The 17,156-nt window shown below is 48.3% G+C and overlaps 1 protein-coding gene across 3 annotated transcripts in view; it reads right to left on the bottom strand.

The window, feature by feature from the left end:
• RNASEH2C (ribonuclease H2 subunit C) overlaps nucleotides 1-17,156 on the bottom strand; it is a 39,182-nt gene that overhangs the window by 14,812 nt on the left and 7,214 nt on the right. The gene's annotated exons all lie outside the window — the stretch shown is intronic.

Raw genomic sequence — 17,156 nt, 5'->3', positions numbered from 1 at the left:
CTCCCTTCTTCCTGCCCCCGCAGGCCAATCGCAAACCTCTTCCCTTCTTCTTACCCCCGCGGGCCAATCGCAAGCCTCTTTCCTTCTTCCTGCCAGTGGGAGGAGGAAGCCGCTGATTGGCCAGTGAGGCAGGAAGAAGCGGGGCATCTCACAGCCCCGGGGTGGTTTGAGGGGGGCTGGGAGGAGTGGTAGTGTCCCTCCCGCTTTGGAAGCGGGAAATCCTGGCGCGGTAAAGTGGCATGGAACCGCGATAGAGCAGGGATTCCCCAAAGCGGCAGTGAGTCGCAAACACGAACAGGCCGGTTTGCTCTGGGGATTTCTCCCCCCTGCAACAGTAAGCGGCAAAGCCACGATTAAAGTAAAAGTGGCACTCAGCCATGATGATTACAGATGGGGTAACTGGAGTTCCCAGCAGCCGTAAAAGCAGGCAGATGGGGGGCCGCGGGAGCCTAGGGATATCCCAACAGCCAGAAGAAAGGCTTGAGTGCTGTGGCATATTTTTCTAAAATAAATGTTTGCTGCTTTAGTGCAGCTGAGAAGGCAGCGGCAGTACTGGGAAATCTTCCACTGTGAAATTAAAGGGGAACACAGCATTGGGGCTCTAAGCAAAGTATGTGTGAGAGACAGAGACTGGGTAGGGAGGTGATTGGGGGGGTGTGTGAGAGACAGACTGGGCAGGGAGGTGACTGGGGTGTGTGTGAGAGACAGATTGGGCAGGGAGGTGACTGGGGTGTGTGTGTGAGAGAAATAGACTGGGCATGGAGGGTGACGGATGTGTGTGAGAGACAGGCTAGGCAGGGAGGTGACTGGGGTGTGTGTGAGAGACAAGGACTGGGCAGGTAGGTGACTAGGGTGTGTGTGAGAGACAAGGACTGAGCAGGTAGGTGACTGGGATAAATGTGAGAGACAAAGACTGTGCAGGGAGGTGACGGGTGTGTGTGAGAGACAGAATCTGGGCAGGGAGGTGACTGGGGTGTGTGTGAGAGACAGAATCTGGGCAGGGAGGTGACTGGGGTGTGTGTGAGAGACAGAGTCTGGGCAGGGAGGTGACTGGGGTGTGTGTGAGAGACAGAGTCTGGGCAGGGAGGTGACAGGTGTGTGTGAGAGACTGACAGGGAGGTGACTGGGGTGAGTGTGAGAGACAGAATCTGGGCAGGGAGGTGACTGGGGTGAGTGTGAGAGATAGAGGCTGGGCAGGGAGGTGATGGGTGTGTGTGAGAGAGAGAGAGACTGGGCAGGGAGGTGACTGGTGTCTTTGTGTGAGACAGAGACTGGTCCTAGGGTTTAATTTGGGGGGGGGGGGGGGGGTGAGTGACTAGGGGGGGGGGTGAGTGACTTGTGGGCCGTAAAGAAGAGGACCGTGAGGACAGCGCTTCAGCAGCCGCTGCTGCTCCTGGTATGTGCTTTCAAGGGAAAGAAGTAGGAGAGTTGCTGGAGAGGGTAAGTAAAGGTGGCATTTTAAGTTTATTTTTCTTGTTTGACTGCTATTTTAATTATTGAGTACAGTATTATGTGATGTGTCTGCTGTTTTGAAATATTTTATTGATATCTGGACAATTTTTAATAATTTTTATGAGTTTTAATTGTTTGACCTTATTCTGTTCATCAGCTGTTTGAAACATTTATTAATATAGTTTTACAATTATTTCTGTGTGGGGATCTATAGCAGCTTAGCTTGTTCTGTTTTCCTAATAGGAGGTGAATTAGTGTTTAGGACCTGATTTAATATTTGTAGTGTTGCCTTTTCATAGATAGGGTTGTTATGTGTTCCATAATACAGGTGTAACTTTGTGCGGGTTAGTTTGTGTGCATTATTGCAAATCCTGATAGTCTGTTAGATGCTATATATCTCTTTCCATTTCTCCAGGTTCACACTGCATGCAGAGTGGCTTTTTTGGTTTTCCATTCCAGTTTCTGTCTCCATATTTATAATTTGTGGGTTTTCTGTACTTGGTGAAGGTCAGATCTGGTACTATTAGTGAGGATTTATGTATTTCGTTTCCGAAGAGATGTCAGTGACAGATTGGAATGTGTTTGGACTTCCCTGTGCCTTTTTGAAGAAGGAGTTAACTATGTACAGGAGCTTCGTTGAAGCATTGTAGAGTGAGGTGTCACGTGGAAGTGCTGTATGGACACAGGAAGTAAGAAGGAATTGGCCTAGGGAATCCATGATGATCGGAGCCATCGATGCCATAGGCTGCGGCTGAACGATTGATGGGGCTATCGAAAAGTACCGTACATCTCGACAGCTGAGAAATTTTTCTTGTACGCTGGAGGGATATCGGCACGTCATCGAGTCGATGGAATATGGCCATGGAAATGGATGTTGGCATCGAATCGGCATCGTCATCGTTCCCGATGGCGTATCGATCTGTATCGGTATCGATGGCCTTCGGCATCGGCCCGATGGCCGGATCGACGGGGAAGGCGGCATCGACCCGGAGTCGGCTCGCGATGACGCCGGCTATTCTCTTTGAAGAATCCGTGACAATATGCTTGATTAAAGCGTTAGGTCGGATACTGATGTCGATGGCAGCGGTTCTGTCACGATGGTCGATGAATTTTTTCTGTTTTTGCACTGGTTCCTCTGGCGGGAAGTAGAGGAACTGTATGATGTGTACGGTGCTTATGCGGACGAATTTCATATGCCATTGCGGACGAGGTGAGGGGTTGGCGAAGAGGCGTCCCCCGATCCCTCGAGTGGCGTTGTATTAGTAACTTTTTAACGCCAGCGGCGAAGATTTTACGGTAGGCGGTATTTGAATTTTAAAAATCGGCCCATCTTTAGGTTCAACTTCCAACCTTTCGCCGTAATCTCTTGGCACTGGGTACAGGCAGCGATTCTGGTCCTTTCCCAGGCAGCGGACGCACTCGATGGGCGGGTCTGTTTTGACATAGTACGGTTGCAGGCCGGACATTTTTTGAACCTGTAGTTCTGTCAGTCGACTCGTCGAGGTACGATGATTTTTTAAGGAAAAATTCTATAATGTTTGTCACCGCGGGTGACAAACCGAATGAGACCCGGTAAGGCGAAAAAATTTTTAAATTTGTAAGTGTGAGGAATCACAGGCTCCTAATGAAAAACGCATGCATCAGCAGCGCGGAAAAAAAGACGGAGTGAGACCCCTGTGGCAGGATATCATGGCATGCCGGCATGCTCGTAGCCTCAGGCAGCCAAATCAAAAGCTTCTAGAAACTGCCAGAATTTCCCGCTTAAGATCCGTGAATGACGTCACCCATTGTGAGCTGATCCGTTGTCTGGGATAATGCCCTAGTTCTGCTCTGCATCCATTGTTGGAGGTCAAGGGGGTTCCCGTGGATGCAGAGTGCATGTTTACATTTAGCCCCGTGACAGTCACATGTTCAGTGTGTCATGCATGTGAGTACTATCTGTCAGGTATGTCCCGGCCGAAAAAAGGTTGAGAACCACTGTACTACACCACTCTACACAAGTGGGTTGTTCACCCATGCCAGTAGAATGAAGCAGAGAACAGAGTTTTGTCCAAGGACAAACAGGATGAAGCCTCACTCATGGGTGACATTATTCGATGGAGTCTGGCACAGAAAATGTATGTCAAAGTTTCTAGAACTTGGTCTGAGCTCCCTGAGCATGCATTATACCACGTGTGGTCCCCTCAGTCTCTGTCTTTCTTTTTCTGCGGAGCCTGATGCTCATGATTGGAGTCTCACTTCAGCAGGCTTTGCCTTTTTTGGTAATATTTTCCTCTTTTCCCATTGTTCTTTTCTCTCACTGTTCACTGGGGGGTCCTGCAGTCTAACCAATAGTATCCCTAGGTGGATTTTTCGATCTTTTCTCTAAGTTTTTTTTCGCAGTCTGTTCCCTTCTGGTGATGGTGCCATTAGTGCCCACTGGATATCAGCTTGCTGCCCCCATTGAATTTGATTTTGCATCCCTTTTGTTTCACAATACCATGTCTTCAGGGTTCCAGCAGTTCAAGGCAGTCTAGTCCCTGATTCAAGAGGACTATATCTATCATGATCCCCTTGATAGATGTCCTCTGCTTGGGAGCATTACTTGATGTCCGGAATTGCTGTAAGTATGCAGAAATGACCCCAAAGGACTCTGGTCCCGCTTGGATTTAATGGAACTCCTTTTTGGGTACTGGAAGATTGATCCATTGGCATCAAAGGAAAACAGAGCCACATAGAAGGAAGTGTGTCATCAGTTCCCTCAGTGTTGATGGCTGGCAGGAAACCTGGAGACAGGCCATTGCCCAGCTCCTCCTGGTTGAAGAAGGCCTTGGATTTGTCCTCTTCGATCTCGGCACCGGGGAAGAGCCATGTTGAGCATCAAGGGAAGCCGAAGAACCCCCTGAAATGACCCAGCAGTAAGGAGAACTCATCCTCAAAAATTCCCAGGGGTTTGCCACGGTCTCCAACAATCCTGGTGTCAGCCACCGATTCTTCTCATGGTTCCAAAGAGAATGTGGTCACTCCTCCTGCCTCCCAGTCAGTATTGGCATTGGCAATCTTCGAAGAGGAATTGGAGAGAAGTTTGCAGCTGGTTATGGAAAAGGTACTGCAGGACCTCCATGTTGGGGCATTGAGGCACCAAGTGTGTGTTACAGCCGGCAGTTGCCGGTTCCCTTGGCCGGTCGCACTTACCGGTAGCAGCAGTCGCAGCAGGGAACCAGCAAATCGGTCCTCTCTTCGCGGCTGCTCCAGGTCCCCTCGCATCCTCCAGACTGCTGCTTTCAGTGGCAGACGCGCGTCTCCTCGGCGCTCCCCCGGGCCGCCATTGTCAGCAGCAGACACGGCAGGGAGCTAGCAGCACTGCCTCTGAAGGGACGACCTCGATTCCAGCTAGGCGCGCGGCTCCTCCCCCAAGTTAAAGGAGCCACAGCAGGAAGACACTCTCAGGGCTACTTCTGGTTCAGGACTATTTAAGATGGCTCTGAAGTTCCCACAGTGCCTTTGCAATAGGTCCTGTTCTGTGTGCGTTGTTCCTTGCTTCTGCCCTGCCTTTGACCTGGACTTGCCCTGTTGCTATCGCAGAGGTTCATCTCCCATCAACGAAGAATCGTGGTAAGCTTTTCTTAGCACACATAATCGTTGCAGCCCAAGGGTTCACCAGTTCTCTGAATCGTAACAGTGTGGCACGGTTTATTGTCAAGCCACTATTAGATTCCCTATACACTCTCATCAGCGCTTTACTGGCCGCGGAATCAGTTCCTGTTACCTTGCTGAAGCCGAGGGAAGCATCGTAGGCAGCGGCTGCTAACCTGATGGTTATCCAATCTATTCTGGAAAAGAAGGACACCCCCCCTTGAGAAAATGTGGGTCCTGGGGGTCCAGGCTCCACCAGCCAGCCACGTAGGTCACTGAACTGCTGGGCGGGAACCAGCACCCAGGCATCCTTCCCCTGCAGTCACAGGAGTTAATAAACATGTGGATAAAGGTGAACCGGTAGATGTAGTGTACTTGGATTTTCAGAAGGCGTTTTACAAAGTTTTTCATGAGAGGCTTCTAGGAAAAGTAAAATGTCATGGGATAGGAGGAGATGTCCTTTTGTGGATTACAAACTGGCTAAAAGACAGGAAACAGAGAGTAGGATTAAATGGACAATTTTCTCAGTGGAAGGGAGTGGGCAGTGGAGTGCCTCAGGGATCTGTACTGGGACCTGTGCTTTTCAATATATTTATAAATGATCTGGAAAGGAATATGACAAGTGAGGTAATTAAATTTGCAGATGATACAAAATTGTCCAGAGTAGTTAAATCACAAGCAGATTGTGATAAATTGCAGGAAGACCTTGTGAGACTGGAAAATTGGGCATCGAAATGGCAGATGAAATTTAATGTGGATAAGTGCAAGGCGATGCATATAGGGAAAAATAACCCATGCTAGAGTTACACAATGTTAGGTTCCATATTAGGTGCTACTACCCAAGAAAGAGATCTAGGCGTCATAGTGGATAACACATTGAAATTGTCAGTTCTGCAACAGTCAAAAAAGCAAACAGAATGTTGGGAATTATTAGAAAGGGAATGGTGAATAAAACGGAAAAATTCATAATGCCTCTGTACCGCTCCATGGTGAGAACGCACCTTGAATATTGTGTACAATTCTGATCGCCGCACCTCAAAAAGATATAGTTGCGATGGAGAAGGTACAGAGAAGGGCAACCAAAATGATAAGAGGAATGGAACAGCTCCCCTATGAGGAAAGACTAAAGAGGTTAGGACTTTTCAGCTTGGAGAAGAGACGGCTGAGGGGGGATATGATAGAGGTGTTTAAAATCATGAGAGGTCTAGAACAGGTAGATGTGGATCGGTTATTTACTCTTTCAGATAATAGACTAGGGGGCACTCCATGAAGTTAGCATGTGGCACATTTAAAACGAATCGGAGAAAGTTCTTTTTCACTCAACGCACAATTAAACTCTGGAATTTGTTGCCAGAGGATGTGGTTAGTGTAACTGTGTTTAAAAAAGGATTGGATAAGTTCTTGGAGGATAAGTCCATTACCTGCTATTCATTAAGTTGACTTAGAAAATACCCACCGCTATTACTAGCAACAGTAGCATGGAATAGACTTAGTTTTTGGGTACTTGCCAGGTTCTTATGGCCTGAATTGGCCACTGTTGGAAATAGGATGCTGGGCTAGATGGACCCTTGGTCTGACCTAGTATGGCATGTTCTTATGTTCTTAGAATCCTCGTACTCCTGGAGGTACAGAGGCTCAGATGATGGTTCGTATGACTGAGCATGAGTGGGTTTCTCTGCCAATCCCTCACCTCCTTCAGACTGAAGGAAGTCCCCGCCTGAGGACTCACCTTTATAGGGTTTGTGTGGTTGATGGCAGAAGCTCTGCCCTTTGTTTTCCAGATGGAAGAAGACTTCAAACACAAGTTGCTGAATATTCTCCAATACATGGAGCCCCCTAAGAAGATTCTGGCAGTGCCAGTGCATGAGATCCTTCAAGAATTGCTGTTCAGGATGTGGGAGAACACCCTCTCACTAGCTCCCATAAAAAAAAAAAAAAGAGAGAGAGTGGATGTGATTTTGTCCAAAAGGCTCCCGGATTCAACAAATGCCAACAACCACACCAGTCTGTGATGGTCGAATCCATTCTTAAGAAGGTTTAGAGACCCATATCTCAGTGCCCCCAGAGAAAGATCCTCGATACCAACACTGGCTAGGAGGCAGGAGCAGTAACCATGTTCTGTTTGGAACTGAGAGATGGATCGGTGGCTGACACCAGGATCAGTGGAGACCATGGCACTCTTGGGAAGAAAGTGTTTCAGGGTAAGAACATAAGAACATAAGAAATTGCCATGCTGGGTCAGACCAAGGGTCCATCAAGCCCAGCATCCTGTTCCCAACAGAGGCCAAAACCAGGCCACAAGAAGCTGGCAATTACCCAACCACTAAGAAGATCCCATGCTACTGATGCAATTAATAGCAGTGGCTATTCCCTAAGTAAACATGATTAATAGCCATTAATGGACTTCTCCTCCAAGAACTTATCCAAACCTTTTTTGAAACCAGCTACACTAACTGCACTAACCACATCCTCTGGCAACAAATTCCAGAGCTTTATTGTGCATTGAGTGAAAAAGAATTTTCTCCAATTAGTCTTAAATGTGCTACTTGCTAACTTCATGGAATGCCCCCTAGTCCTTCTATTATTCGAAAGTGAAAATAACCGAGTCACATCTACTCGTTCAAGACCTCTCATGATCTTAAAGACCTCTATCATATCCCCCCTCAGCCGTCTCTTCTCCAAGATGAACAGCCCTAATCTCTTCAGCCTTTCCTCATAGGGGAGCTGTTCCATCCCCTTTATCATTTTGGTTGCCCTTCTCTGTACCTTCTCCATCGCAACTATATCTTTTTTGAGATGCGATGACCAGAATTGTACACAGTATTCAAGGTGTGGTCTCACCATGGAGCGATATAGAGGCATTATGACATTTTCGTTCTATTAACCATTCTCTTCCTAATAATTCCTAACATTCTATTTGCTTTTTTGACTGCTGCAGCACACTGAGCTGATGATTTTAAAGTATTATCCACTATGATGCTTAGATCTTTTTCCTGGGCGGTAGCTCCTAATATGGAACCTAACATCGTGTAACTACAGCAACTGTTATTTTTCCCTATATGCAACACCTTGCACTTGTCCACATTAAATTTCATCTGCCATTTGGATGCCCAATCTTCAAGTCTTGAAAGGTCCTCCTGCAATGTATCACAGTCTGCTTGTGATTTAACTACTCTGAATAATTTTGTATCATCTGCAAATTTGATAACCTCACTCGTCGTATTCCTTTCCAGATCATTTATATATATATATTGAAAAGCACCGGTCCAAGTACAGATCCCTGAGGCACTCCACTGTTTACCCTTTTCCACTGAGAAAATTGACCCTCCAATGAGGGTACAATGCTCACTACCCACATTGGAGAAATTACTTACCTGATAATTTCATTTTCCTTAGTGTAGACAGATGGACTCAGGACCAATGAGTATAGTGAACTTCTGTTAGCAGTTGGAGACGGATCAGATTTCAATCTGATGTCAGCCCCTAGTACATATACCCCTGCAGGAAGTGCAGCTCTTCCGTATTCTCCTCGAAAAGCATTGTGGATATATGTGTGACAGACTGATTGATTAACTTAATAATATGGTTAACTTAAATAACTTGTTAGAACATTTAAAACTTGATTAACTTGAACTGGTTGATTGACTATAGCTGGAGACCGCCAGTGTACTCAACCAGAAAGCGTCGACACCCGGCAGGGTGGATGCCCTAGGTAAATGAAAACATGGCTAACCCTTGATTCATTGAAAAACCATGCATAACGGCAGCCAAGGGTGGGATGCTGAGTCCATCTGTCTACACTAAGGAAAACGAAATTATCAGGTAAGTAATTTCTCCATTTCCTAGCTTGTAGCAGATGGACTCAGGACCAATGGGATGTATGAAAGCTACTCCCGAACCGGGTGGGAGGCTGCCCGTGGCCCACTTAGAATTGCCCTTGCAAACGCCGTGTCCTCCTGAGCCTGCACATCCAGACGGTAGAATCTGGAGAAGGTATGGATGGAGGACCACGTTGCCGCCCTGCAGATCTTGGCAGGTGACAGCATTCTAGTTTCTGCCCAGGACACCGCCTGGGCTCTGGTAGAATGGGCCTTGACCTGTAGAGGTGGTGGTTTTCCCGCCTCTAAGTAGGCCGCCTTGATGACTTCCTTGATTCAGCGGGCAATGGTTGCCCGCGAGTCCGCTTTCCCTTGCCTCTTTCCGCTGTGAAGGACGAAAAGGTGGTCTGTCTTTTGTACTGGTTCCGACATTTCCAGGTATCTGGATAGGAGTCTGCCAATGTTGAGGTGGCTTAGACTACGGGCTTCTTCCAAATTCTTCAAGCCATCCATCGTTGGTAGTGAGATAGTTTGGTTAAGGTGGAAGTGTGAGACCACTTTGGGGAGGAAGGAGGGCACCGTGCGTAGCTGAATGGACCCCAGGGTGAGTCTGAGGAACGTCTCACGGCAGGACAGTGCCTGTAGTTCCGAGATGCGGCGGGCCGAACACACGGCCAGCAGGAACACCGTCTTTAAGGTTAACAGACGGAGGGACAGTCCTCAGAGGGGTCTGAAGGCGGATCCCGCCAGGAACTCCAAGACGAGGTTGAGGTTCCACAGAGGTACTGGCCACTTTAGTGGTGGGCGAATGTATTTGACTCCTTTCAGGAAGCGTGATACATCTGGGTGCCAGGCTATGCTGTTGCCCTCGCTCCTGGAGCCGTAGCATGACAATGCTGCCACCTGTACCTTGATGGAGTTGAGGGACAGATCCTTCTGTAGTCCATTCTGTAAGAATTCCAGGATCACGGGAACTTTAGAGGAGCGTGACTTGACGTTGTAGTCTTCGCACCAGGCCTCAAAAACTCTCCAGATACTTATGTACATTAGAGATGTGGGGAACTTGTGTGCTCGGAGGAGAGTATCTATTACTGCCCCCAAGTATCCACTCTTTCTCAGGCGCGCCCTCTCAATGGCCAGACCGTAAGAGAGAATTGAGCTGGGTCCTCGTGAAGGATCGGGCCTTGTTGGAGCAGGTCTCTGTGTGGAGGCAGGGGTAGTGGACTCCCTGCCAGTAGTCTTCTCATGTCTGCGTACCAGGGTCTTCTTGGCCAATCCGGGGCCACCAGAAGAACTAGTCCCCTGTGTCGCTGTATCTTGTGAATGATTGCGCCCAGCAAGGGCCACGGCGGGAAGGCATATAGCAGGGTCCCCAGTGGCCAGGTCTGTACCAGGGCATCGATCCCCTGGGACTGTGGGTCCCGCCTGTGGCTGAAGATCTGGATACTTGAGCGTTGGATCTGCTTGCTAGCAGGTCCATGTCTGGGGTCTCCCACCGATTCACTATCATCTTGAAGGTTGTGGACGACAGCTTCCATTCTCCTGGGTTTAGACTTTCCCTGCTGAGGAAATCTGCCGTGATGTTGTCTTTCCCGGCGATGTTGATGGCGGAGATCTCCTGGAGATTTGCTTCCGCCCACGCCATAAGGAGGTCTATTTCTAGGGACATCTGTTGGCTTCTGGTTCCACCCTGCCGGTTGATGTAGGCCACCGTCATGGCGTTGTCCGACATTACTCTGACTGCTTTGTCTTGAAGTCTGTGGGCGAACTGCAGGCAGGCTAATCTGACTGCCCACGCTTCTAGGCGGTTGATGTTCCACTGCCCTTGGGCGGTTAACTCTTCGCAGTATGCTCCCCACCCGTGTAGACTGGCATCTGTGGTGAGCAGGGTCCAGGTTGGGGAGGATAGTCTTGATCCCCAGCTCATGTGGCTGTTCTGCAGCCACCACCGTAGCTGGGTCTGGACTCTGCCCGGGAGTGGTAGACGTACGGTGTAGTTCTGGGACCGTGGACTCCACCGCGATAGAAGTGAGCGTTGTAGGGGCCTCATGTGGGCTCGCGCCCATGGCACCACTTCCAGTGTGGACGCCATCAGCCCGAGGACTTGCAGGTAATCCCATGCTGTGGGACGAGGAACGCTCAGCAAGGTCTGAAGCCAGTTCCACAGCTTTGATCTCCTCGTGGGGGTCAGGCTGACCTTGTCTTCCTTGGTGTCGAAACGGACTCCTAGGTATTCCAGCGACTGTGAGGGCTGTAGGGAGCTTTTGTTTGTGTTTACCACTCATCCTAGGCTTTCCAGTAGTGTTATTACTCTGCTGGTTGCTTGGTGGCTTTCCTCCGGTGACTTTGCCCTGATCAGCCAATTGTCCAGGTAGGGATGAACGAGGATTCCTTCCTTTCTGAGTGTTGCCGCCACCACTACTATTACCTTGGTGAACGTCCGGGGTGCAGTGGCTAGCCTGAAGGGTAGTGCCTGGAACTGATAGTGACGATTCAGGACCTTGAAGCGTAGGTAGCGCTGGTGTTCCTGTTGAATTGGGATGTGTAAGTAGGTCTCCGACAGATCCAAGGATGTGAGGAACTCTCCTGGTTGTATTGCACGTATGACGGATTGTAGGGTTTCCATGCGGAAGCGGGGGATCCTTAGGTGGCGGTTGACCGACTTGAGGTCCAGGATGGGCCTGAATGTACCCTCTTTCTTTGGTACGATAAAGTAAATGGAGTAATGTCCAGTATTCATTCCCTGTGTAGGTACCGGGGTTATGGCCTCGAGGGCCAGAAGTCTGGACAGTGTAGCTTCCACTGCTGCCCTCTTGAGGGGGTCATGGCAGGGAGATTCCATGAACCTGTCCGGAGGAGTTCGAAAGAAATCCAGGTAGTACCCCTCCCGGATGATGGCTAGGACCCACTTGTCCGAAGTTATCGCAACCCATCTGCGGTAGAATAGGGCTAGTCTGCCCCCTATGGTTTCTTCCCTTGGATGGATCAGCTGATTCTCATTGTGGGGTGAGGCTGGGGCCTGTCCCCGAGCTGGTTTCCCTCTTGTTGTGCTTGTTCTGAAAGGACTGGTTCCTGCCCATAGGGCGAGGCGCTTGATAGTTGCTCTTGTAAGGGTTGAAGTGCTGTGAGCTTCTGCCCCTGGTGGACCTGGGGAAGGGATGCTGGTTTCTCTTCGTCTTGTCTTCCGGCAGGCGCGGTAATGGGGATTTGCCCCATTTGTTGGCCAGTTTCTCTAGTTCGCTGCCGAGCAGGAGGGATCCTTTGAAGGGCATCCTTGTGAGGCGCGTCTTGGAAGAGGCGTCAGCCGACCAACTTTGAAGCCAGAGTTGTCTTCTGGCCGCCACTGCGGACGACACTCCTCTGGCTGCTGTGCGCACTAGATCGAAAGCCGCGTCAGTGAGGAATGATACTGCTGGTTCCATGTCTTCTCCCGGGGTGTTGTTCCTGGCTTGTGATAAGCAGGTACGTGTCACCACGGTGCAGCAGGCTGCAATCTGCAGGGACATGGCTGCCACTTCAAATGACTGTTTTAGGATGGCTTCCAGGCGCCAGTCCTGTGCATCCTTGAGCGCCGCTCCTCCCTCCACTGGGCTGGTAGTGCGCTTAGCGACCGCGCAGACTATGGCGTCCACTCTAGGGCACGCCAGAAGCTCCTTGGTCACTGGGTCCAGGGGGTATATGGCTGACAAGGCTCGGCCCCCTTTGAATGAGGACTCCAGAGCATTCCATTCCAGGTCAATTAGCTATTGTGCCGCCTGTAAGAGAGGAAAATGGCGAGACGTCTGGCGAAGGCCCTCCAGCAGGGGGTTCATTCTAGGCTCCCCCGAAGTGCCTTGGCCCGGGATAGCGAGCTCCGTTAGACATTGGTATACAAGGTCCGGGAGCTCGTCCTTTGTGAAGAAGCGTCTCATGGTTCGGTGTGGCTCTGTCCCCGAGGGGAGTTCCCCCTCCTCCAGTGGCTCTACTTCCTCTTCGGAGAGATCCGTGTCCCCGTAGGTGGGGCTTCTGGGTGGTGGGAGCCTGTGCCTAGACCTAGAGGGTCCTGGGGCATGAGGGTCCTCCAATGGCACTTGTGGCTGGTCCACCCGAGGTTCAGTTTGCATTTTAACAAAGGCGTGAATCCCCTTGAACAACTCCACCCAAGAGAGCAACGCTGGGTCTAAGTTGAGGGGCGCCGGTTCCCTGGGAGTCCCCGTCTGTGGGGCGGACTCACTGGGGCCTGCTAGGTCCGGGATACCCCCTGAGGAGCTAGCACTGGGCCCTGGTGGGACTGGCTCTGACCTGGATCTCCCAGGGCCTCCTCACAGTGTGCGCACAGGGCGTCGGCCTCCTCGCTTTGTGTGGCTCTGATGTGGCATGCTGGGCAGAGGCCTTGAGCTTTTATTCCTGTTTCTGGAGATGCCATGTCTGTGGAAACGTAAGCTCTTGTGCGCTCCAGTGCGCCTGAGATGTGCGCGCAGATGTGCGCCTAGTTCTGTGCGTGCAACTTATGCGCGTAAGGATTTATGTGTGCCTAAGTTTATGCGCACAAGGAATTTTGTGCGCTTAGCTCGATTTGTGCGCTTGGATCGAACGGCGGGCGGCGCGGCAAATAGGGCCAAGATGGCGACAGCGAGCACGCGGGCAATATGGCGACCTCCTCGGCGGGTCTCCACGTGGGTAGACCCTTGGAAACAGCTGGGGCCAGAGGTGGAGGAGAGTGGAAGTACCTGGCGGAGGGAGGACGTTCCTGAAAATTGATTTCCTGACTTTTACTGAGGGCTAAAAAGGACTTTCAGCCCCTATAAGGACTTCCGCATTTATCTGATGTCATCTGACCACGACCGGCGTGAGGCATAAGACCCGACCCCCGTAGGTGCGTTGATGTGCCGGCGCGGCTTTGTTGAGATATTGTTGGAAAAGTTTTGGAACGGACAACATCAATAAGAACTTGGAATATGGAAGTAAGTACCTTAATTGAATTTTCCTGATTTCACATCTGAAGCCTCCAACTCACTCACTCCTGAAGGCAGTAAATAAATAAAGACTTGAGAAAAGGGGTTAAGAAGCAATCAGGTGGCAATTTATTTCCTGCTATAGTATGCCTCATACAAAACGGAAGGCGAAGGTTAAGGAGATGATTGCATCCTCTCCTGTACCGGAACCCTCCCAGCCCCGGATTTCTGCTTTTTATACCACTTCAACTGGGTTAAAACCGGAGGACTTGGCCGTTGTAACACCCGGTGGGGAGCAAACACCGGGATTACTGGCCGAAATATCCTTAAGCCCCGGCGCACCGAGTACTCCTCCTCCACCTCTAAATATTTCTTCTAATTTTTTAAGTCTAACTCCATTGACACAAAAGGAGGGAGAAGGAGTTCCAGCTATATGTGGGGAACTTGAAACTGAAGCATTGGGGAGCTCGTATTCTGTCCTGACCAAGCCTGAAGAAATAACAATGGATACTCTTTGGGGAGCTATAAAATCTCTGGAAACTGCAGTAATGAATTTAACAAAAATTACAATAGATTCAAACCAACGATTTAAAAATATTGAATCATCTATATCAAACTCTGATGCTAAAGTAATACAAATAGAGAAGAGATTAGATAAGATGGAAAAATTTCAGCAAAAATGTGAAAGCAGAAATAGTTTATGAAAAAAGATTTGAAACACTAGAAAATACTCTGAAGTATTTAAATCTAAGGGTACTAAACTTCCCAAAACATGATATGATTTCTCCATATGATATGTTTAGAGAATATTTAGTTGAAGTTTTGAAGTTGCCCTCACAGGCTATTCCTACTGTTTCAAAGATATATTACGTTTCATCAAGAGGAAATTTTCCTGGTAAAAATGAAAGGGAAGAACCATCCTTAAATTTAACAGGAATAATTGAATCCGATTTAAACACCACTATAAAGAATAGGTCTGTTTTGCATGTTTCCTTCTCTTTTGCAGTAGACAGCGAAGCAGTTTTTAAAGCTTATATGCGTAATCGTATGGCTAGTTTCCATGGAGATAGAATTTGGATATACCCAGACTTCTCAAAGTTGACACAAGATAGGAGAAAAAAATTTTTAGGCTTAAGATCAGAGACTGAAGCAAAAGGAGGGAAGATGCTGTTGCGATTTCCTTGTAAATGTGAAGTCATTTACCAGCAGCAGAAATACATCTTTTTTGAATCATCACAGCTCCACATGTTTCTTGATTCAATTACCCAAGAGAATGTAGCTGTAGAATCAGTAGCAATAGTAAATAATACCAGTTGAACTCAATATTTCAATTGTTGTTCTTTTAGGGGAAGTTTTATTTTCTCCCTATCGATTTTCCTCTATGTATTTGCTCTTTTTTTGTCTGCTTTCATGAGCTATTACAGTTGTATTATATTTCCTTATTTTGAATATAAGATGTATTGATGATGGTAAGAAATGCAATTATGACTAATTTATGATTTCTTGATCATCTATATTCAATAATAATATCTTGTTATATTGAAAATGCAAAATAAAAAGTTTAAAAAAAAAAGGAAACAGCCAGCGGATCAACCCGGTGGCACTGGTTCGATCAGTGACCTGTGCGCTCCTCTTCGATCCTCGGAGACCGGATTCAAATAGAAGATTTCTACCTTACCTTGTCTTTGGTGCTTCCCGGTTTCGTCCCGGGCGGTCTCCGGCTGCGGGGCAAGAGGGCAAATACCTTCACCGCCACGCTCGAGGGGTGCACCCACTGCCTCTCAGCCGTGCCCGAGATCGGGGGCTAAGTCCTCACCGCGATTTGGCCGCCGGACCGAGGCTCACCTCTGAGGGACCACGGAAATCACCTTGGGAATCTCAATTGTGGGAGGGACCCGAGGGTATCACCACAGGAGAGCGGGGCTCGTCTTCAGGTAAGTTTTCTCCTTAAATTTCGGTTTTCTTCTTAGAATTTGGTTCAAACGCTGCGAGAGCGTGCAGATAGTTCCTAACTGCTATGGAGACGGAAAATACTGAAGAGCTGCACTTCCTGCAGGGGTATATGTACTAGGGGCTGACGTCAGATTGAAATCTGATCCGTCTCCAACTGCTAACAGGAGTACACTATACCCATTGGTCCTGAGTCCATCTGCTACACGCTAGGAAAAGCAGCCTACCAGCTCTTCAGAAACCAGTATATGTGGCACATTTTGAAGCAGCTGCAGGAGGCGGCCAAGTAGCTTCCTGAGAAGCAACAAGACTCCTTCCAGTCATTGGATACCCAGGGTCTGGAGTGTGGAAAACACAGGTTTCAGTTGACCTATGATGTTTTTAAGGCAACATTGAGAGTTTCTGTCGTTGGGATAGGAGTGCGTAGACTTACCTGGTCGCATGCCTCTGATCTCAGTCCATAGGTGCAGGAATCACTCGCTGATGTGCTGTGTACTGGAGAGAACCTCTTTACAGACCATATTATGGACACGATGGTGCAGATATGTGATTACTCTGCAGAGCTCCAACAGCTTTCTACTCCTGCTCTGAACCTATCCTCCTCTCCTAGGAGGTATCCGAGATCTGGGCAGAGAAAGCACTTCTTCTTGAGAAGGCAGTTTCCTCTACCCCTTCGATTCTGCACTCAGCAGGCCCCTTGCAACAATCCCAGGCAGCAGAAGGCACCTAAGCCTCAGACATACCAATCAACAGCTGGGATGGGGTTTTGACTAGAATATAGAGAGCATAGTCAAGACCCCAGTACCTATGCCAGAGTACCTTCCAGTCAGGGGCAGACTGTGATTCTACGTGAATCATTGGCCCAATATAACCTCGGATGAGAGTGTACTCGGCATTGTCCAGAAAGAGTACAAGTTAAACCTATTGGGTATGCTATGTTAGCTATATTTATAAGCCGCCCCTATCCAGGACAGCTCACAACAAAAAAGATACATAGCTGTACCAAAATAGATGCAGCATAGTAAAACAAAATAAAATGACATCACAAATGGAAGCATTCGGAAGTAATGGCTCCTCATAACACCTCGCATATCATCATTAGGGACATTTAAAAAAAACCAAAAAACTCTCCATAATTATCTGACTGTTAAGTCTGTATCTATATATTTTCTTACCTGTCCTAATTTTGTTAAAATAATGGTAATGAATCTATAGTATTTCTTATTTAACGACAGTTTATAAATCCTTAGGATTTTTTATATTGATCACATATTGAATTGTATTTTTTTCATTTCCAACTGTACTTTATTTTTATCAACATTTTAATGTTTATTTTATTGCCATAAGTAATTTTACTTTAATCTATTTATGATTGTAAACCGCTTTG

This window comes from Rhinatrema bivittatum, chromosome 8 (genome assembly GCF_901001135.1).
Source record: "Rhinatrema bivittatum chromosome 8, aRhiBiv1.1, whole genome shotgun sequence".
Taxonomy (NCBI): domain Eukaryota; kingdom Metazoa; phylum Chordata; class Amphibia; order Gymnophiona; family Rhinatrematidae; genus Rhinatrema; species Rhinatrema bivittatum.
Note: the sequence above shows the minus strand (reverse complement) of the source record. Positions and strands in the feature narration are given on the sequence as shown.